This window comes from Cygnus olor, chromosome 26 (assembly GCF_009769625.2).
Source record: "Cygnus olor isolate bCygOlo1 chromosome 26, bCygOlo1.pri.v2, whole genome shotgun sequence".
Classification (NCBI taxonomy): domain Eukaryota; kingdom Metazoa; phylum Chordata; class Aves; order Anseriformes; family Anatidae; genus Cygnus; species Cygnus olor.
The window spans coordinates 4,796,495-4,817,841 of NC_049194.1; the positions used below are offsets into that span (position 1 = coordinate 4,796,495).

Here is a 21,347-nt window from a genome sequence, read left to right on the forward strand (position 1 = left end):
CTCTGCACGTGTCCTTGCTGCCCTGGAGCATCAGCTTGGGTGGGGGGCTTGGGGAGACATCGACGGATGGGAAACCTCCTTCCTTTGCTGCTCCCAGCTCTCTCCTCCTCCTGGCTCGGGGTGGGGGTCCGAGACCACAGCCGCTCTGCGGTGCACTTGGAGGGATGCTGAGGACTGGGGAAACTGAGGCATGGGGGGACACCACCCATCCAGGGGGCCCTGCAGGCAGCACAACACCAGACTGGAAGAAATGCAGCTGGCTGCATGATACAAAAGTGAGGCTCAGCAAATTTTTATTTGCAAATGTCTGTGAAAGCGGAGCTGCTCCGGGTGAGCTGGGAAGAGCCAGGGTCCCCCGTGGGGACACCAGGGACATTGGTGGCCTCTTCTGCCTTCGGTGCAGGTCAAGGAGAGGACAAGGCTGGTGGCTTCTTTGGGACCCACCTGGGGATTTCCCTGCCTCACCCAGATTTCTTCCCTTAGTGGGTTTCGTGATAGCGTGTCAAGTTTCAGCATCGTTTGAGGAGTAATAGAAACCACCCCAGTGAATTGCGGGCTCTGTCCCCCCGCTGGGCACGGCCGCGGAGTGGGGGCGGCCGCATCCTGGCAACCTCCTGCAGCCAGAGCAGGGCCCAGCCTCCTGCCCAGCGGAGCGGGGACCTGCAGCAGTCACCGTCCTCCTGTGCAGTGCTTGGGTCTGCACCACATCCTCATCCCACCCCCTGTGTGGGTAGGAGATGCTGACAGCTCTCCCCAAAACCCTCAGGGCACTGAAAAAAAAAAAATCAAAACAAAACAAAACGCCGCTAAATCTGGTGCCTCGGAGAGACAGCCCTCGAGCAACCCAAATTTACAGATTAAATCCCCAGCGATGGGGCTGAGCTTTGGATGTGCCTCTCCCGGCACAACACGAGCCCAAACCTCCTTGGATCGGGGGATGCTGGGGGCCGGGGGTGGACGGCAGCCCCCAAAATCCCCCCTTTCTGCTGGGGTGCAGGGATGTGGTGGTCCCGCTGGCTCCATCCCACCCTCACCCCATGCCCGTGCGGGGCTGCAGCTGCATCTGCACCGCGTCCCCCCCCCGGCCCAGCCCGTGGCTCCACTTCTCTTTCGCTTCCCCGGGGCCGGTGCACGCGTGGGCGGGGGGGACCCAACCGCACCGGTAAAATTAGGCACTGGCAACCCCGGGGCTCACGTCACTTCGGGTGAGAGGAAGGAGAAGCAGAAACTCATGGGAGGGCTGAGATGCTGGCGGGGGGGGGGGTCCCGGGGGGACAGCCTGCAGGATGCAGGGGGGTGAGCAGGGGGGGGCGCGCTGAGCGGTGACCCCGGCTGTGTCCCCAGGGGATGTCCCCAAGAGCCCCATGGATCGGCCCAGTCCCTGCTGTGGCTGCACCCCAAAGCCACCCCACGGCTTTTTGGGGGAGCAGAAGGGAGACGGGAAGAAATACGGGGGTGGGTTAAGGGAGACCAGCCGGAGAGGAGGAGGAGGAAGATGCTGAGCCCTGGGCGTGCAGAAGGACGTGGCAGCAAACCCACCTCCACCCTGGCAGAGGGCTGTGCCAGCGCAGCTGACAAGAGGGGACATTTTGGGTCGTGCTGGGGTGCTGGGGGCATTTAGGACACAGCTGGATGCTGGGGCTCTAGCACCGGGCTGGGGGTTCCCACAACCCCTCCGTGGGCTGGGGACACCCCCGTTACGCTGGGGCCCCCTCCCCGCGTCCCCACAGGGCCCCCCCGCTCGGCAGCAGCGGGGTGGGCCGGGGGGAGGGCGCAGGAAGCCAGCTTAACGGCAGCCAGTCGTGAAATCTAGGGCAGCCCCATCTGTCAGGCGTCTCCCGCTCGAATCTGGCTGCGGTGCCTCCCCCCTCGCCCCCCAGCCCCTGCGTCCCCTCCCCATCCCACTCCCTGCAAAGCAGCCGCGGGGGGAGCCGCCGGGGCGGGGGGGGGTTACCCTTATTAAACCCCGGTGCCCGTTGTTCCATGGACAGCCCTGTCCCAGGATCTCCTCCGTGCTTGCTCCAGTTTTTGGGCCCCCCCGGGGAATGTCTCCTGAGGTTTCGGGAAAGCTCCCGGTCAGGGAGCTGGGGAGGGGGGCACAATGGTTTTGTTCGGAATCCAAAGCTTGGGGGGAGGAAAGTGCGTTTGGAGATGGAGCGAACAGGCAGCAAGGTGATGCTGGCTGTCCCAAAGGCTCTGAAATGCGGCGATGGGGCCCTGGATCTGCATTTATTCCCCGCACGGCTCGGCTTTCAAAGCTGCTTTCAAAGCTTGGGGTGACTCAGAGTCCCCTCGCCGTGCCCTGATGGTTCTGGGGGTCCCTGTGGTGCGCAGGGGGGTCCCCACCACCAGCAGGGATGGGCTCAGTGATGCCAGAGCACCAGGACCGTGCCCTGGCACCAAAACACACGCCAGCCTGAGGGGAAGCACCGACCCCGTGCTCTGCCCGTGCAATAGGAAGGGGCTGCTGGCCCCCGAGCTGCCCCTCTCCTGCAGAGCGCTGAGCACAGCGGGATTTTAGGCAACGCGGGGTCCGGAGAGCCCAGACCTGCCACAGCTCTGCTCGAGGAGAATGGTGCCATTTTATGGGAGCGCCGAGCTGCAGGACGCAGATTTGCCTGAAATGAAAATACACCTCTACGTGTGCGTGTAGCCGTGCACAGCGGGGGCACGCTCACCGTGGGGCTTGCAGTGACCTCGGTTTAACTTGGCAGCCGTCAGACAGCTTATCTTATCTCTGCATCGCGCTCTGTGCTGAGCCAAACAAGTGCCAAGCGCTTCTCCTGCCCCTGCCTGCTGGGGCACTGCACTCCCAGCCGGTGGCACGGCTTTCCCTGGGTTAATTCGGGGGGCTGGGGAGGGCTCCTGTCCCCACATCCCTTCTCCATCCCCCAGGGAAGGGGAGGCAGGGATGCTGGGCATCATCCTGCCTCTATTTTCATGAGCAGAGAAGCTAAAGCCACCCGTGCTGGAGCTGCTGGCGGTGCCCATGCTGTGGGTGCCACAACCGGGGCTGGCATGGTTGGGACAGGCTCTGGGGCTTGTGTCTAATCCTGCCTCCACACGTGTGCTCCCAAAATAAAGCACTGATGCTAAAGGATTCACCTGCTCCAACCTGCTGCTCACCGGGGAGGATGTTACCCTGATTTCTTTCTGCTGCTTTCCTTCTCCTGGTGGGTTTTAAATGTGAATATTGACTTTTTTTTTTTTTTTTTCCTGCAATGGGGGAAGGAGATGGGGATGGGGAGCTGAAGAAAGGAGCCGGGAGTCCGGGCTCCCTGCCGTGAGCCCTGCCCTGTGATATGCTCCCCCCAAACCGTGCAAGTAGGGTGTGTTGCTGGACTTGTCTCTTCTCATTTTCGGCGCTGGACAAGGAGCTGTGCACCCCCAGCCCAGCTGCTGCTGCCTCTGTGGTTTCCCTACCTGCTCCAGGAGGCCCCCGGGCCGGGGTGACAGCGAGGCGCAGCAGGCAGGATGTCACCTCAAACCTCAAGAGGAGCTGCCGCAGAGGGGGAGGGCGGCGGGGGTGCCGGGGGGGGGGGATTTGCAAGTCACCCTATGTAAACACGGGCGCTCCTTCCCAACCGTCCTCTTCCGCAGCCCTGCCAGGGGCTGTGTGGCTCTCGTGTCCCCATGGGGACAGGGACAGGGCGGTGGCACAAGAGTGTCCCCTTCCCTCGGGGTCTGCATGGCACCCCAACTGCCCCCCCCCAGCCGCTGTGAGATGGGTTTGGTAGCTCTCCCCGCTCCGGCAATGGCTGGGGACTCTGTGACCCCCACAGCATGTGGGTGAGGGGGGGGGGGGGGGTCTGTGCTTAGGGGGGGGCATAAATTTGGGACTGCCCTCAGCCAGGTCCGTGCAAGAACTCACCTGATGCCTGTTCGCCAAACACTTTTGCTCATCCATCCCCTGAGCAACTTCCTGAGCCCCCTCCGCCCCCCCCCCCCCATAGAACCAGGGCCCTGAGCGCACTGGGGGTCTGCACCCCTGGCAGGGGGCTGGGGCAGAGCACGGGGCTGGGGGTGCTGTAGGAAACACCCTGCTGTCCCCAGAGCCCTGCCGGTGCCCCTGGCCCAAACAGGGCTTGGGAGGGTGGTGGTGGCGGGGGAGGGACAGCTGGGTACAGCAGCGCTCACAGCCCCATGGTGCCGACACTGCTCGGCGGTGGTGGTGCCACATGGGGACTGCATCCGCGTGTGCGTGCACCCATGAAGCACCCATGGGTGCCCATACCCTCAAAGAACCCAAAGAACCTGCGTGTGCACACACACCCACGAAGCACCCAAAGCACCCATGGGTGCACACACCCCAGGGTGCCCCTCTCCCCAGGAAGGGGACAGCCGAGGCGCTCCCCCCGGCGCCCCCTCCCTGCCGCAGCGTGGGGCTCCCGCAGCGAGGTGCAGGTTTCCGGCCCTGCAGGTGCACGGGGGGGCTCAGAGCAGCGGTGGGGGACCGGGGACCGCGGCAGGTGGGGGCTGCCGGGTTGTGTCTGCCACCCGCCCTGCGTCCCCTGCCAGCTCTGCCTTCACTCCCCGTCCCCAGCAGCGTGGGGCCGGGAGGACCCTTCCCTTGGGAAGAGCCGAGGGGGTGTCCCGAAATGGGGACGAGCTCAGGTCCGGGTCCCCAAGGCCTTGGATAGTTCTGGTCTCTGGCCACCAGCCCCTTTGTCACCCGCGTGATTGTGGCCCGGGGCAGGAGGTGGCTGTGGGAAGGGGCTGGGGCTCTGCAAGAACTTCTGTGGCTTTGAAAGAGAGCAAGAAAAAAGGAAAGAGCTGCATCTCCGGGGAGCAGCTGCTCCTGTTTGCCCTTCTCCTTTCCTGCTTTTTTTTTTTTTTTTTTTTAAATCTTCTCTTGCCTCGACCACAGCGGCGCTAAGATGGAGCTGCTTCCCTCCCAGCTAACCCCTACCCAGCTCCCCGCGCCTCCCCCAACCTGCCACCTCCACCACAACGATGACAATGACAGCTGCAGGGGCTGCGGGCGTCCCTTCCCCCTTCTTCCGCACCCCTTCCACCCCCTCCCCACCGTCCCCGTCCCCCTCCTCGCCCCCCGCAGCCCCCCGCAGCCCCCCGAGCCGGGCTGCCGGCAGCCCCGCCGCGCTTGGGCTGACATTTGAAAAATGCCAGGCTGAGACGGGAGACGGCAGCTGCAGGGTGGCACCCGGCCAACTATTTCATTTTGGGTGGGTTTCAGTTTGTTTTCCACGGCGGCCGCTCGCATGAATGAAAGGGGAAGGCTGCGTGCCGCCCCCATTCCCCCTGCCCCCACCCCCCCAATGCTGTAGGGTAGGGGGGGAGCGGGGGCTGCCGGGGGTCGCGGCACCCACGTGCCGGTGGGACAGTGCCGGTAAATGGGGGCTGAGCAGTTTTTGGTCCCGGTGGTGTCCGTGTGTCGGCTCCGCCAGCGGTTTGGGGACCCCAGCCATGGGGCTCGGCTTCTCCCCGTGGTGTCCGAGTGTCCCATTGTGCTCCTGGCCCTGGGGTCACCCCTGGCAAGGGACAGACGGACAGACAGACAGACAGACAAAGTACTGCTTAGTAGAGCTTGGCCAGGAGCGGGAGGGTGGATCGTGGCAGGCTCAGGCAATGTGTCCCCACAGGGACGTGGCCACGGGCTGGGGGTCCTGCCCCACATGGGGGCACCCATCAGGGAGCCCGACCCCAGTGGGGTGTCCCTGTCCCCACTTCGGCCTCGAGCCCCTGGGGAGATGGAGACCTGGGGTGGCCCCAGCAGGGGGCTCAGTGTCACTGTGGGGGACATCACCGATGGCGCTGGGTTCATCGGGGTTTGCCAGCGGGTACATGGCACGGGGAGCACAGAAAGGCTGGTTTCTCCCTCCCCTCCCGGAGGTACCCACGTCCCCAGGCTGTCACCCTGCTTGGCGATGGGCAGTGCCAGTCGGGACGGCACAAGGGACAGGGACGTTGTGCCCTCTGCCCTCCTCTGTCCGGGGCAGGGGACTGCAGCAGGCGGCAAGGACAACCTTTGGATACTCATATTTTATATTCATGTAAGCAACATAAATCCGCCTGGCTGCTCTTTCCCTGACAATAGAATTCATTATGATGGAAATATCCTCCGGAGGACTGCAGCTTAATTACCTCCTCATTTGCATTTTTGCATATTAATGACTGCAGAGCTGCTAATTTTGCTGCATTATTTTAAAGGCGAAGCCACACCGCTCCGCCGCTGCCTGGCCTGCCATTTTCTCGCTCCATCCCTCGCTTTCTCCCCTGTCACAGCCGCAGGTGACCCAGTCCCGGGCGCAGCGGGTGGCTCTGCACTCCCGATGCCACCGTCAGAAATGTCAGGCCTTCCTCATTAGTGCGGTGCCCTCGTTAGCTGCCCGGGCCGCCCCACGCCGCAGGACGGTGCCCACGCTGGCTGTCCCGGGGATGCTCCCGGCTGCGGGGCGAGCGTTGGGGCGAGCGCGGCCGCCCGCGTCCCCGCGTGCCCGGCCATTGTTCTGGTGGCGGCTTTTTGGGTCGCGGTGTCACCACGCGTTACTTCCACTCCGCGGCTCCAACCGCAACAGGCTGGGGAGGAGGAGGGGGCCTCGCCTGCCCCCGATAACCACCAGCACCACGCGTCCCTCCTCCTGCTGCTGTCGGTGTCCCCAAGCACCGGGAGACAGCGTTGGGCACGGAGGTGTCACCCTACTGAAATAAGGGACAGCAGGAGGAGGGATGCTCGGTGACAATACCGTCCCGTGGTGGAGTGGCAGAAACAGAACCGAGGGTTTCCTGTCTGAAGCCCAGAGCCTGATGACACGTCCCCAATGACATGTCCCCGATGATATATCCCCAATGACATGTCCCCAGTGATATATCCCCAGTGACGGGCTGGCCCAGATGCCACCACCCCGCGGCTGCCCATGCTGACTCAGCCCGCCGGGTGCCACCAAGGGCTGGGCGCAGCCTCGGGTGTCACAGTGCGTGGGATGTCACACGGCGTGGGATGCTGAGCGTTGGCACCGGGCAAGGGCAGCCTCTGGGGCCGGGCAGGGAGGAACCCCCCGGGTGTGTGTCCCCAGTGCCTGGCAGCTGCCCCTCTGTCGGGTGGGACCTGACCGGGGAGGACGGGGTCCCTGTCGCCAGCTGGCAGAAAGGTGGAGCCCGGGAGTGCTGGGGGGTGGGCAGTGCAGGGAGAGCGTGGGGACAGGGATGGGGACAGGGACAGGACTGGGGCTGGGGACAGGGACAGGGTTGGGAATGGGGACAGGGAGACGACAAGGGTTGGAGTCAGGGAGAGTGTCGGGGACAGAGAGAGTGTTGGGGACAGGGACAGTGACAGGGCTGGGGACGGGGACAGGGAGAGGACCGGGGCTGGGGACAGGGACGGGGTTGGGGACAGAGCCAGGACTGGGGTTGGGGACAGGGCCAAGGGTTGGGGACCGGGAGAGGACCAGGGGTGGGGACAAGGTTGGGGACAGGGACAGGGCTGTGCTGGGGGACAGGGACAGGGGAGGGGCTGGGACCGGGACCAGGGACCGGGCTGGGGACGGGGCTGCCTTAGGGACAGGGGCGTGGCCTGTGTCGACGGGCGTGGCCTGGGACAGGGGCGTGGCCTAGGGCGTGGCCGTCAGCGCGGCCGGGCGGGGGGCGGGGGCGCCACCTGGCGGCCGAGGGCGGCGCTGCGTGGCCGGGGGCGCCGCGGGACCCCTGGGTGCGGGGAGGGGTAGGGTTGGGGGGAGGGGGTCGGGGACCCCCGTGGGTGCCCCCCCGGGGCAGGGCCCCGTGGGTGCCCTCAGCACCCTCCTGGGACCCCCGCGGGCTCCCTCCTGATGGGTGTGTTTAACCCCAAAACGGGGGGGGGCAGCGCCAGCATCTCCCCCGCCTCTAATTAGTTCCCCCCTCCCCTCTGCCGACCCCCCCGGGTGGCTGCGGCCGCGACCCCCGGCACCCCGTGTCCCGCCACCGGCCCCACGCAGCCCGGCTGTGCCCCCCCCGTGTCACCGTCGGGGGACGCTGCGGGCACGCGGGGGTCGGGGCGGGGGTGGCAGCGGGACCCCCCCCCCCCCGTGCTGGTGGTGGCAGCGGGACCCCCCCAGTGGCGGTGGTGGCAGCGGGACCCGGAGAAGAGGGGACAAGGAGGGGACAGCGCTGCCCGCTAGAGGGCAGCGGGAGCCCAGGAATGGGGTCCCCGGGAGGGACCCGCACCCTGCACCCCTCCATCCTCCATCCCGCACCCTGACCCCCCCCATCCTGCACCCCCCTTCCGACCTCCACCCCTTCCTCCTCCCCCCCCCCCCGGCCTCCCCCTCTGGCCTCCTTCCTGCTCCCGTCCAGCCCCAAGTTCTCCTGCCTCCCCACTGCACCCCCCCCGTGCCTCAGTTTCCCCCCCCACCGCCCCTCACCGGTGACTTGTGCCACCCCCGGGGCACCCCCAGACCGGGACCTGCCCCTCGGGGTGCCAGCCGCCCCCGGAGTTTAACCCTCGCCCTCCCAAATCCACTTGCATCCCACTAATGCACTAGCCTTGACACGCTGACCTGCCCCGGCGCCCCCCCCCCTGCATCCCGGAGCCCCCCCGTCCCGGGGGACCGCTGGTGTCACCGTGGCAACCGGTGATGGTCAGCAGCCGGTGACCTGGGAGCCCTGGAGGGAGCCCTGGCCCTGGCCGGGGTCAGCGGGGTCAATCAATCTCATTGCTATGCACAGCGCCCTTCGTTAGCTGCCAGCGCCGGTAACGAGTGCCAGGGCTGGCAAAGCGTGGGGAAGGGAGAGAAAAAAGGACAAAAATGGGGGGAAAAAGTGCTGCTTGGAGAATTTTGTTTCAAGAGACTCTCCGCCAGTTGCGGGAAAGGGCAGGGGGGCTTCACCCCAGTAATGGGGGAAGTCACCCCGGGGAGGGCTCGGGGTGGAGAGGAGAGGTGACAGCAGCCTTCCTCCATCCCTGGTGCTCTGCGTCTTCCTCACCGCCCGGTGATGGAGGTGCAGAGCTGGGCTCGGTGAGCGCCGGAGCTGCGGCTCGGGGCCCTCCTGGGCTGGCTGAGACCCAGCAGACTCATCTCCCTGGTGGGACGCCCGCCTGCCCTGCCCGGTGGGCTTCAATCGGCCGCTGTCTCCGGGCTGTGCTGAGATGGGTCTGGGTGGCAGAGCCTCATTGTGGGCAGGGGGATGGGGTGGGGTGAGGTAGGGTGGGGTGGGATGGGGTGCGTTACAATGGGGTGGGATGGGATGGGGTGGGATGATGGGGCACTGAAATCCCCCCCAAACTGGGGTGCAGGACCTCAGGAGCAGCCCAACTGGTCAGGGCAGATGGGAACGTCCCCAGAAGGTGTCCAGGAGGCAGATGGGGTAGGAACCCAACTTCTTGTGCAAGCCCCGATGCTCGGGTTGCAGAGACACAGCCCCGCAGCGGGATGAGCTCCCAGCCAAAAGTCCCAGCAGAGGATGCTCAGCGTGGACGGGTCCCGAGGGCCCACCCCAATTCCACAAACTGACCCCCAAAGGGACATCCTGGAGCCATGGGGGGTGGCTCTGGGGACAGGGCAGCAGGGGGGCACCAGCCCCCCCACCGTGCTATCGCTGCCCACAGACCCCCCCACCCCCGCTCCCCATTGCTCCGGCCGGGGGCTGGAGCCTGCGGCGCACAGACACGTTGTCTCCAGCGCACAACCACACTCATCTCGGAGATGGGGTCTGCTGGGAAAAGGCTCCCCCCCCCTCCGCCGGGTCGCCCGCAGACGGGGGCATTTCCAGGATTTACCGGTAAGGCTGGGGCCGTGCACCACCAGCGCCATTTCAGGGCCTTCCCGCTTCCTTCGGGTCCCCCCCGCCCCGTGCTTGAGGTGCTCAGGGGGCACCGGGTTTGGGCCCTTTTTGTCACTTCGGTGCGGTGACATCTCGGTCACAGCAGGGATTCGGGGCTCCCGGCTCCATCCCGAGGCACCAGGCACCACGCAGGATGGGAGCTGGGTGCCAGCATCAGCTTCTGTCCCTATAACATCGTCCCAGGTTCCCATTTTGGGCTCCAACCTAGGGACACCACTCTGACCCGTCCCCGTACTGGTGTTCTGGGGGTGCTCCTGAGCCTGCCCCCCAGCTATCCTGAGATTGGGAATGAAGGCAGATCACAGCTGACGGCTGGGAGATGGATTTATTGCAACGATGCAAAAATTAGTTTATAGAATATATAGAAATAAAGATTTCCTTCCTTGATGGGGGAACTCAGAGCAGCAGCAGCTCCTCTGGCAGGATTTATTAATCACGCTGGTGTGCTGCTTGTGCAGCAGCAACGATTTCCTGGGGGGGTTCTGGAGGGACTCGGGGGGGGGGGGGGGGAAGGGCACAGGCCCCCCCCAAGCTGTGGTCACCCCCAGAAAAGGCTGGAGCCATGGCAAGGCAGAGCTCACTCCTCCATGAGCTGCGATGTCGGCTGCTTGGAGGCTTCTGCAAGCTGAAAGCTTCGATTTCAGCCCAGTAACATTTATTCTTGCTGTGGTGCTGAAAACCAGAGCAACCTGTCCTTAACCCTAATCCTCACCCTTGCCCTGCAATTTGCTGGGTTAAACACGGGGAAACTGAGGCACGGGTGCAGCGCGACTTTGCCTGAAGGCAGAGAGAGCCGAAGAGAGGGCACGGCAGCGAAGGGCAGGAGGGGATGTGCGCCCTCTTACATTTGGGAGTGGGATGCATGGCGATGAGCATCCCCCGCCACCTCTCAGACCCCCCATTTTATTGGGAAAGGGGGAAAAATCCCTGATACCAGCCCCTGTCCTTTGCACCCCTTCACTCCCTGATCACCATCGCCCGGAGGGTGCCACCGCGGGGGGACCGCAAGGGTGGCAGCGGGGGCTGCCGGGCGCAGGCGGGCTGCAGGATGCTGCTCTCTGTGTCTCCTTGCTGGGCGGTCGATCCCCAGACAGGCTCCTCGCCTTGCTGCGTGTGCTCTTTCGAGCCCATTGATTTCCCTGAGTAAGTGAGTTTGTATGGATCATGCAGCATGCAGCCCGGGCTGCCCATCGGTGCAGCAGCCGGCGGGGGGGAGGGCGGCCGAGGAAGGGGGGAGCCGGGAGAGAGCAGAGCCGATCAATATGGACAGTGTGAAGTGAATTAATGGAAGACGTAGAGGCTGGCTGACAGCGCTGCCGAGGCCGGGCTGCCCTTCGGGGACCGCGGGGAGGCAGCTGGCGATGCTGCCGGGGGCCCGGCGATGGCTCCGTGCCTGCAATGGGGGGGAGCGGGGCTGGGGGATGCCGGCATGGTCAGGCACGGGCGCACGGTGGCTGCTGAGCCCCCCCAGGAGAGATCGGGGACCTCAGGTCTCTGGGTTGGCGCTGGCTCGGACAGAGGCTCCCGGTCGGAGGCCACTGGGACAGCGTCCTCCAAGCCCAGAGGATGCCTGGCTCCGCAGGAGCAGCTGCAGCCACTTTCCCAAAAGCCAGGCACCTTGGGTCTAAAATATATATATATATTTTTTTTTTCCTTGCAGCAAACAAAAAACTCTCATAGATGGTTTCTGATCAGGATTTTCATTAAAACGTTTTTTTTTTTCAGGGGGGAGGTGAAGATAAAAGATGGAGAGAAAAATCCCTCCTTTGTCATCTTTTCTTTCATTCTGTTGTGTTCTCTTTCCATGCCCGGGGAAGCTGGATGTAAACAGGACCCTGCCTACAACCAGCTTTGAGCAAGTACAAACATTCCCGACATCTCGTTTGCCTTTGCAGAGCATTGGGTGGCGAGCTCGGAATAAAATAAAAAAAAAATAAAAAAATAAAAATAAAAACAGAAAAGCCTCAAAAACGCACGCCAAAAGCACTGCGCTGCTGCCTGCTCCCCACAGCACCGAGGGGCCAGGAGCAGAGGCATTTCCCTTTCAAGTCTCTTGGCCGCTTGCCACCCTGCCCTCGGCGCAGGTGGGCGATTCCCATTACTGCTAATGCAAGTTAAACAGAACCACCTGCCAAGCACGTGGTCCGTGCAGAAACCTCCCGAACTCCACCCGAGATGAGACAATTTACGACCATCGCTGGTTGCTGAGGCTCGTTATGGTCTCACATAATTACTCTTCCTCTCATATCTTTGCTGAGAATGAGAGATAAAGAAGGCAAGCATAGCTTGCATTGGTAGGTTTTGGAGTTAACATGACTAGAGAAAGGAATCATCTTGATGAGCTTGCTTGTAATGTAGAGAGAGGGGCTTGGGGAGCTACTGTGGTCACTGAGAGGTTGCTGTTGTTTGGCTCTTTGCTGGTGGGTTCTGGTTTGTGATTTCTATTTTCCATTTTCCCCTATATAATGGGGGGAAGCAGCTCAGTTGGGATCAGTGAAGTATCAGCAAGGCCCGTTTGCCAACCTGTCTGTAGAGGATTGCAGGCACTCAAGGAAGAGGATGGTGCCTTGAAGGCAGCACCAAGTCTGGACATTTGGGATGCGTGGGGGTTTGTTGGGCAGTGCCACTGTGCACGTGCTCCTTCTTGCTCCATGAGCAAGGCTGGAAGCACGCAGGGGCAGGTAGCTCCTGGAAAACCCAAAATGCTAGAATTGCTCCCAAACACCCTCCTCTCTCGGAGGCTGCAGAGCCCCTGATGCCTGGGGACATGAAAGCTCTGACAACGTGCCAGGGGAGGCAGCAGGGGCAGCACCACGAGGCTGTGCTGAAAGGAAAGGGCTGGCAGGGTGTTGGGGTCCCCGAGGGGACACGTGCCCATCCTAAAACCCCCGGTGATGGGTGCAAGGAGCTGGGGGCCATGGAGCAGGAGATTCAGATGCTGCCTGGTCCTGCGCTCGCATCAGAGCTTTGATGTGAGCTACTGGGAATCGGAGCAAGGGGAAGTCGCACTTAGCAGGCGGGCTGGCAGAGCAAGGTCTGATTTTTGCACGCGCTTCGCCTGTGGCTGCCATGTGCGTGCACGCGAGGGTGCTGCTCCTGGGGTGCTGCGGTGGTGTCGGAGAGGAAATCGGGGGATGCAGAGCAGGAAGATGCTGCCGAGTGGCGAAGGCAGGCGGGCACCCACGTGTCGGGCACACGATGGGTGCAGAAGGTGCCACCCCTCCGCCTGCCCAGCACGTGAGACCTCCGGGCACCGCGAGGCAGAGGGACCGGGGTGGGGGGAGCGTGAGGTGTGCTGGCCCTTTAAGAGAATAATTTCGGAGCTGGCCTACTGAGTTATTGATTGGCGCTATGGTAACGTATATTAGATTATGTATGGCTGGAAATGTGTTGTGGACTGGGAGGCTTGTTTGGGAAGCCAGCACTCTTCTTCTTGTAAACCAGCTCCCTGCTGAGGGGCTGGGGTGCGAAGGGTCTGCGGCGTAACGGCTCTGCGGGGCTGAGACCGGGCACACCTCGAGGCACGTGTGGCTGGGGGCATCCCTGGGGCAGAGTGGTGGAGGCAGAGGAGATTTTTGTTCAAAAGGGCATTACCAGGTGGATGGGAGTGCCCAGCAGCATCCCAGACTCAGGAAGGGCCTTTCAGCATTCACAACACCTGGGTAAAGGCAAGTCCCAGCCTCTCCGGACATCCTGCCAGGGCTTTGGCTTGGCTGTAGTTGAGAGAGCTGGCAAAGCCCAATTTTGGTTTAATTGCCCTGGCAGAAGCAGGGCAAGCAGGCTGCAAGGGAGGCGGGTTGACCAGGCAGGTGTAAGAACTTCACCTGCTGGTGGCTTCCCACAGCGTGGGCTCCGTGTTGAGCCCAAACCCCCCCAGCTCCACGTCTCGGATGCGCTTTTGGCTTGACGGGGCAGGGAGGGCTTCTTCCATGGCAGCAGGCAGGTTCTGGGCTGCTCAGGGAAATCTGCTCGGGCTGCAGCTGTGCGATGGTGCCTGGAAATCCTGCAGCAGAGAGTTGGGGTGCCTGGGAGCTCAGCGAAGCCTCCCTCTGTGCACGTGTGCCGGCTGTCACCGTGCCGGCCCCACCTCACCAACGCTGCTGGAACTCCACAGCACACAAAGCACCTCCAAATGCCCCAAACCACTGAGTACCTGTTCCCGACTCATCCTGCTTCTGCTACAAAGTCCTTTCCAAAAGGAGCCTGAGGTTTGCAGGGCGGTGCAGGGGCTGAAGGCACCGTATCGATCCCTCCAGCGCTGGCCTCGCACCGTCACCTTTTGGTGCTGGGCACGGGGCAGTGGGGAGGCAGCGGAGCGTGCACCGAGCCCGGTTGGGGGTATTGTGCTGGAGTAATTGGGCTTGGAAAATGAGAGGCTTTGAAATCCTTTAAAAGCAAGGAGGGAGGGGAAGGGCCCTGGGCTCCCCGTGCTGCCGGCTGAGAGCAGGGAGCAGCTGTCCCGTGGGGGACCCCGGCGGCGTGGGGACGCCGACTGCTCCTGCAAACCCAGTCAGGTCCTGGGATGCAGAGGGGCAGGGATGGAGGGAAGGGGACAGGACCTTGGGAGGAGGTGATGTCTGTGGGCACGCACGTTGCTGGGGCTGCAGGAGACTTGCTGGAAGTGTGACAAGGGATTTTATTTGGGAAAAACAAGGATATCTCTTGTATTTTGCATGGCTGCTTTTGTCTGGCACTGGTGTTTGCAGCTGGCAATTCAGTGCTACAGCAAAGATCTCTGGGTCCAGCAGCCACCAGGTATTGAGACATATCTCTTGGAGGCAATTATCAGCGACTGTTCCGGTGCTAAATACGTCGTCTTCTCCTCCCTTTCCTTCCCATCTTTTTTTTTTTTTTTTTTTGGTCTCCCAGTGTAACATAAAAACATATTGATCGCTCAGCCAGGCGCTCCGAGCATGCGTGCGATGGGAGGCAGAAGGCTGGGGCCATCAGGGCTGCCCGAAATTCCAGCAGCCGCAGTGCCCGCAGCACCCCTGTCCCTGGTGGCCGGTGCCATCTCCCAGCTCTCTGCACCGCGCTGGTGTCCCCGAGCCCCTGCTGGGGGAAGGAGGCAGGAACACCGACTTGGGCTTGTGTGGGACCCATCAAGCCCAGGGCCCCGTTTTGGGCAGGGCTGTGCACTTTTCCCCTCGCTGAAGCATCTCTCCATGCCTCAAGCAGGGAGGAGAAGGTGTGGGCACCTGGGTGCACATCCCAGCCACAAGCGGTGATGCTCAGAGCATCACAGCAAGCCGAGGACGTGCCTCCCTGCCCTCCCACACACCCGTGTTTGCTGCTGGCCAAGAAAAATTAACTTCAACAGCTTTTCCAAAGCCTGGGACTAACCTCCAGCTCCCAAATACCCTGCAGCATCCACTCACCAGGCTGGGAGAGCAGGAGGTAGAAAAGACATCACTGCTTTTCAGCTATTCCTCTCTGCCCCAGGAGCCTGCAGGTGCTCAAGTGCTGTCCCCAGCTGCAGGGATGGCCCGGCCATTGTGGGAGCCGCTTGTCCCCATCGGCAGGCTGGGGACCCTGGCTGGCACCGAGGTTGTAGGGGACCTCGGGCTGCTCTGGGGCTGAAGTTGCTTAGAAGGAGATTGCTTACGGCCAGGCTGGGCTTTGGTTTGTAATGCCTTGGGTTCTAGGAAATCTCAGGAGAATTTAAAGTGAATTTTGGAGGATTTAAAGTGAATTTCTTGCTTTCTCCATGCACAAGGAATTGCCAAAGGCTGAAAAGCCTGGGCAGACCCCACTGTGGGTTTCGGGAGCTCAGGGAGAAGGGATGCGTCCTGGGTACCACAAATGCACCGGTGCTGGGGGGTGGGGGTGGTGTTAAGCCCCTGCTCCTGCTTCCCTCGGAGCTGTTGGCTCCCGAGGCTCTGTCTGAGCCCAAAACTCCCGATGCCCGTGCGAAGTGGCTGCTCCCTGCACAAATAGCCTGCCCCAAATTTTGTCCTGGCCAAGGAAATGACATGTGGGGTGTTTTACTGTCCAACTGGCGTGAGCCGCTGCAGGGCAGGATGCTGGGTGCTGCCCGTCCCTGTGCAGGTAGTGGGGGGTGGCCAGGGGGGAACAGCATCGGGGGAGACGGATGGACGGACAGGAGAGGGCGGTGGTGATGACAACAGCGCTTGGCTCATCAGCACGTCTCTGATAGCAGCTTGGAGCCCTCTGCGATCGATCAAGGCAAGGTGCACGGACTGCTTCAGATCTATTTAAAGAGCCTGGCTGCCTGGCCCCGAGGGGGAGAAGCTGAGAATAAACCCCCCCGGTCACCGCTGCGCCTCTCCGAGGTGTCCCAAGGGGCTTCCTGACCCTCTACCATGGGGACACCCCTGGTGTCACCTTGTCCCTCAGCTTTGGTCCCTGAAGTTCGAGCATCCCAGCTCGGACATGGGGCAGGGGACACGGCGTGGGCATGGCGCAGGTGTCCCTCGGTCGCAGCCCGGGTGCTGGAGAATTGCTGCTGAGGTTCGGGCTGGAGGCGCAGCTCAGCACCCGGCACGGTCATGGCTCAGGGAGCAGGGGAGGCTGGGCTGGGTGGTCGGAGTGCGGGGTCTAATCCTGCCCCCCAGGACCATTGTGCCAAACATCCCCCCCCTCTCAGCACTGCTTTGATCCCATGAGGTTCGGGCTGTGCCACCCACCCCAGCAGTGACCAGGGGACAGTCCCAGGCCACGGCCACCCCTGGGCACAGCACCCAGGTGCATGCACAGGGGCTGGATTTGGCCGTGGCTGCGCAGCACAGGGAGCAGCGAGGCTCTGAAACTGTCCAGCTCCCAGGATTTCTGCAGAAGATGCTGCTTGTTTTATTTATTTATTTATTTTTCCTTGCTGAGAGGAGCCAGCAGCTGCAGACAGAGCGGGGTATTAAGGAAAACAAATGGGCCGGAGCCGAGAGGGAGAAGCCTGGACACGGCCGCATTTGTCAGGCTCCGTATCGGCATGTGGCCATCGCTCAGCAGCCCGTTATACCTGGAAATGGCAGGGGAGCACAGTCAGAAGTGAGCAGATGGGGTGCTGGTGGTGGTGGAAGGAGGTGTAGGAGTGGGGAGGGCAGGATCTGTCCTCCACGAAGGCAGGTGCTGGTGCCTTTCTGCAGCGGTGGGGTGAAGGATGTGGCCCCAGCCCAGGGAAACAGCACTCCCCTGCAGACCCCAGCACCTGAAGCTGGTGGTGCTGGGGGTGATGGCACAGGGACGCAGCTGGGGACCCCATGGCAAGCACCAGCCGGGTCCTTGCTCCGCCGCTGGGACGGGCAGGATGTGACAGGCCCCGTGGTGCCCGGCTCCCAGCTGCAGAACATTGGGTGGTGGCAGCTGATGGGCCACATGGGCTGCCATCAGGGTGGCTTTGGTGGCATAACGGGGTGCCTGCCACCAGTATGGGAACAAGGAGGGGGTTGGCACAGGGGAGATGGTGCCAGGAGGCAGGAGGAGGATCAGCCGCCCACAGAGCTCCCTGGTACGGAGACATGCAAAATTTCAGCAGTCGTCTTTTGGCTGTAAACTTTGGCTCCAAGGCAGGTGGGTCCTGGGGGGTCACCTGCAGCCAGGGGGTTGCAAGGTCCCTGGGGTGGGCAGCTGCACCCATCAGCCTTCAGGGAGCCCCAGACCTCCGTTACGCTCCTCACCCCCCGTGCTGTCTCCCCTCGCCCGGTCCCCTCATTAGCTGCAACACAGAAAAGTGTTTTGAAACCTTTGCAGAGGGGTTCCCCCCCCCCCCCGGCCTCTGCCACTTTTCCCGTCATGCTCATTAGAGCCCTGAGTATCAATCAGGCAGGCGGAGATGAAAGCCAGCTGGGGATGCATTACACACCTTGGAGAGGGATGAAAGCGCCTCTTTAGTCCTAACAAACCTCTCGAAGCTGAGATGCAGATGGACGCGCGCCTCGCACCAGCTGCCTTTCATCTTAATTTTCTCTTTTTGGGCTCCTTGTCCCGGCGGTGTCATGTGCGTGACAAGTGTGGTGGCCTTGGGTGGCACCCAGGGCTGGGTGGTGGGCAAACTGCAGATATACTGGGAGGAAGATATTTTTTTGTCCATCTGTCCTCTCTAAGGACCCGGAGGATGACCCAAAATGTCACCATCCATTAGAAGCCTCCATGGACACCTCTGGGTGCAGCGTTGGTCCCTGCACAGCCCTGGGGACTGCTCCCACGGAGGCAGGTGGCAGGATCTGGCTCATGCTGGGTTGTGCTGTGCAATAGATTTTAAATTTAGAAATTGTTCAGATTTGTACTTTGAAAAAAATCCATGGGGCATTAAATATTTACAGAAAATCAGCAGCTGTGTAAATAATAGAAAAATCCAATATTCTGAGAGTGGACCGGTTTTCAATAAATTTGAAAATTTTATGATATTGTTATTATTATTTATTGCCTATTTTATTTGTCGGTGTCTCTTTTCACAGGCCGTGTGGATCTGGGTGTTTCACCAACTTGCGCAAAGCGAGCAGCCAAATTTCCTGGGCTGTAGCCACCCCTGCCCAGCATTGCCGCTGCCCCCTGAGCCCGTCCGGCTCGTCACACCAATGGGCTGCTCTGGGAGCAGGCGTCCTGGGAGGGTTTCCTCTGCTGCTGCCTGGGCAAACTGAGACATCCTCTGAGCATCTCCATATTCCGCAGCATCTCCATATCCCGCAGCATCCCGCATCCCGCAGCATCCCACGTCCCTAAGCCAGCAGGTCCCAGGCGCAGGGCCGAGGGCACAGCAGGAGCCCCGCAGGGGTGGGGGGCTGTGGAGGGTGACGGCGACGTAGCACCTACTCTAATGGGATCCTCTCCACAAGTAATTAAGCCTCGGCTAATGCTAACCGTAATGTGATGTATGTATGCCTTTAACTAATCATTTATTAGCCTCGTTGATGGTTTGTCAATATTAATTCATTTATTTAAACAACTCCGAGCTGTAATGAAGATGTTTGCTTTAAGGGGGAAAAAAGAGATGGAGCTGCCAGGAGATTTTTTGTTGACTCGATGGATGTCGCTCTGCCCTGGGTGATGAGCGGCGTCCCTGCCCTCGAAACCTGGCCCCTCACTGCCAGCGGTGTCCCCAACCTGGTGGCAGCCCCCGGAGCATCCCGAGGGGCTGCTGTAGGGACACCCCCCCCCCCCCCCTCACAGCACCTCTGGGCTGGCTGGGATGGGGCCACCCGAACCAGCTGAGCTCTGTGACCAGAACAACTTTGTTTCAAAGACTTTCCGTCAGTTTGACCTTAAAACGTTCCAGCCATACTTAGACGCCTGAAGTCAGACCCAAATGTGCTGCACGACCAGGAACAATTGGTTTCTGCTGACTTTCGACTTGCTAATGATTTCAAATTGGTTTTCATTTCAAATCAAATTACTTCTATTTAATATTTTTTTGAGGTGGGGGAGAGGGAAATTGACAAGAAGCTGAAAAAATGTATTTTTTTGTCCAGTTTGATAGCCCAGGTTGGGCTGGATTTGCTCCTCCTTCTGCAGCCCTTGGTTGCCGAGGCCAGCAGGGTGCTCTCCAGGGAAGCATCCCCAGGGCAGCTGGGTCCTGTGCCGGGGCTGTGCCAAGTGGCTCCCGCAACACGGGCTTTGGTGCTGGCCCTGGATATTGCAGCAGCTGCTTTCAGCTTTCCTCGTCAGCTTCTTAATATCAGCTAGATCACAGTATTAAAGTTAACTTTCTCTTAAATAGGGTTAATTAGCGTCCTTCAGACAAACATAAATTAATCCCGGACTGCTCTGGAAGATGCGGAATTTCCCCTTAATCGATTGCCAGTCCTAGCTCCAAACAAACTCCTCTGAAATCCAGATCTCACTTTGGGTCTGCCATGCATCATCGCCCACAGAGCTGGTGAGCTGGGGGCATCCCCGTGGCCTTGGTGGGGTGGTCAGCCCTGCTCCAGGCACAGGGATGTGCCTTCGGGTGCCACCACAGCCGTGGGTGCCCTTGGGTCACCATGCATGGGCAAGTACAACCATGCATGACCACCTACACCCATGCAGGACAATATTTGACCGTGCCCAACTGTGCGTGACCACACATGACTATGTTTGACCATGCACAACTGCTCACCACCACTCATGACGATGTGTGATCATGCACAACAATATTTATCTTGTGTGACCGTATTTACCTTGCACAACTGTGGATGACCACACATGGCCACTCACCACCATGCCCAACCATGGCTGACCACACACAACGACATATGACCGTGAAATGACCACGCAAGGACCATGTACCACCACCACACATGACCACCCATGCCTCTACCTTGCCCCAGGTATTCCCCCCGCCCCAGGGCTGCAGGGACCCCTGCAGGGTTGGTGTCCTCACCGTGCGTGGTCTTGGATGGTTTGTCTCCCACGAATGTGCTTGTGAGCCCTGGCCGCCTGTGCAGTGCCCACAGTACCCTGTCACTGCAGGGTGACACGCCGGCAAAGCATGACCTTCTCCTGCTTGGTTCGATCCTGCTACCTGCTCTTTTCCTTTGACGCCCATCATTCTGATATGAGAAGAGCCAGCAAGATGTCCTAGTCTCCTTCTCCAGGGGAAAATGGGAAAAGTTTTGGTTTGCTTTGGTAGAAGGGCAAAGCATCCTTGGGGGTGAAAAATCACTCTTTTGGGAAGCTGTTCAAGGACAGCCCTGCAGTTTGGTTCTGTGCTGGTACAGCCCTGCACAGTGGGCACCCCACAGCCCCGACCGTCCTTGCGAGGGCTGACCCCAGCAGTTCGTGCCAGGATCTATAATGTCTGCAGGAGGCAGCTGGGTCGAAGGCACGGATCCTCCAGGAAACGGGGGCGGAAGAAACCAGGCTAATTCAGCTTGAATTGTTGGTGGCGTTCATCCACTTTGATAAAAACAACACCCGGAGCCGCCTGCGCCTTGTCCTTCTGTGCAGAAACCTGCTTGCAAGCAGGGAAACTGAGGCACAGGGGATCTGATGGGCTTTCTGGGGGCAGCACACATCCTGGCACCAAAACCCTTGGGCACAGGGCTGAGAGCCAGCCTGGGGTGGGATTTCCCTTTGAGTGTGCTGTGCACAGGGGCTGTATCCTGCTCAGCATCAACCGACACAGCATGGAGAGATGAGGCATTGAGTTAATGGGGTCCAGGTCCATGGGGGGACACAGTGACCAGGTCCCTGAGGGTGCCAGGCTGTCACAGGGCACAGGACCCTGTCCCAGCTGTGGGTGGAGGATAAGCTGGAGGGGGGGGAACAGAGAAGGAGGGGCACCCAGCCTGACACCGGGTCACAGAGCCAGGAGCGTTGCGAGGTGCCGAAGGGATCAATAGCAATTCTAATATCATACAAGTCAATTTTGACCTGTCATGGGCAGCTCGGCAGGCTGACTCCAGAGCTGCGGGACCTGATAAATGGGCTCTCAAAACCATATTTATAGCAAGAAAAAGCTCATAAAATTGAAACAAGGCCAGAGCACGGGGAGGAGGCTGGTGCCCGGCCGCAGCCCTCACGATGAACGGAAATCAGGAAGGGGAAAGGTGGGATGCAGGGTGAGGAGGGGAGAAGCCTGGTGCAGGGGGTGTTTAGGGGTGCTGGGGGGGCTCAGAGGTAGAGACCCAGCC

General features: G+C 61.1%; 1 long non-coding RNA gene across 1 annotated transcript; it reads left to right on the forward strand.

Annotated features, from left to right (window-relative positions):
- The first annotated feature begins 11,949 nt into the window (after window positions 1-11,949).
- Window positions 11,950-20,084, forward strand: LOC121060020. Its single transcript, XR_005814720.1, has 3 exons — window positions 11,950-12,197; window positions 16,620-16,782; window positions 18,192-20,084. It is a non-coding gene; the product is annotated as an uncharacterized LOC121060020 (long non-coding RNA).
- Window positions 20,085-21,347: the final 1,263 nt, after the last annotated feature.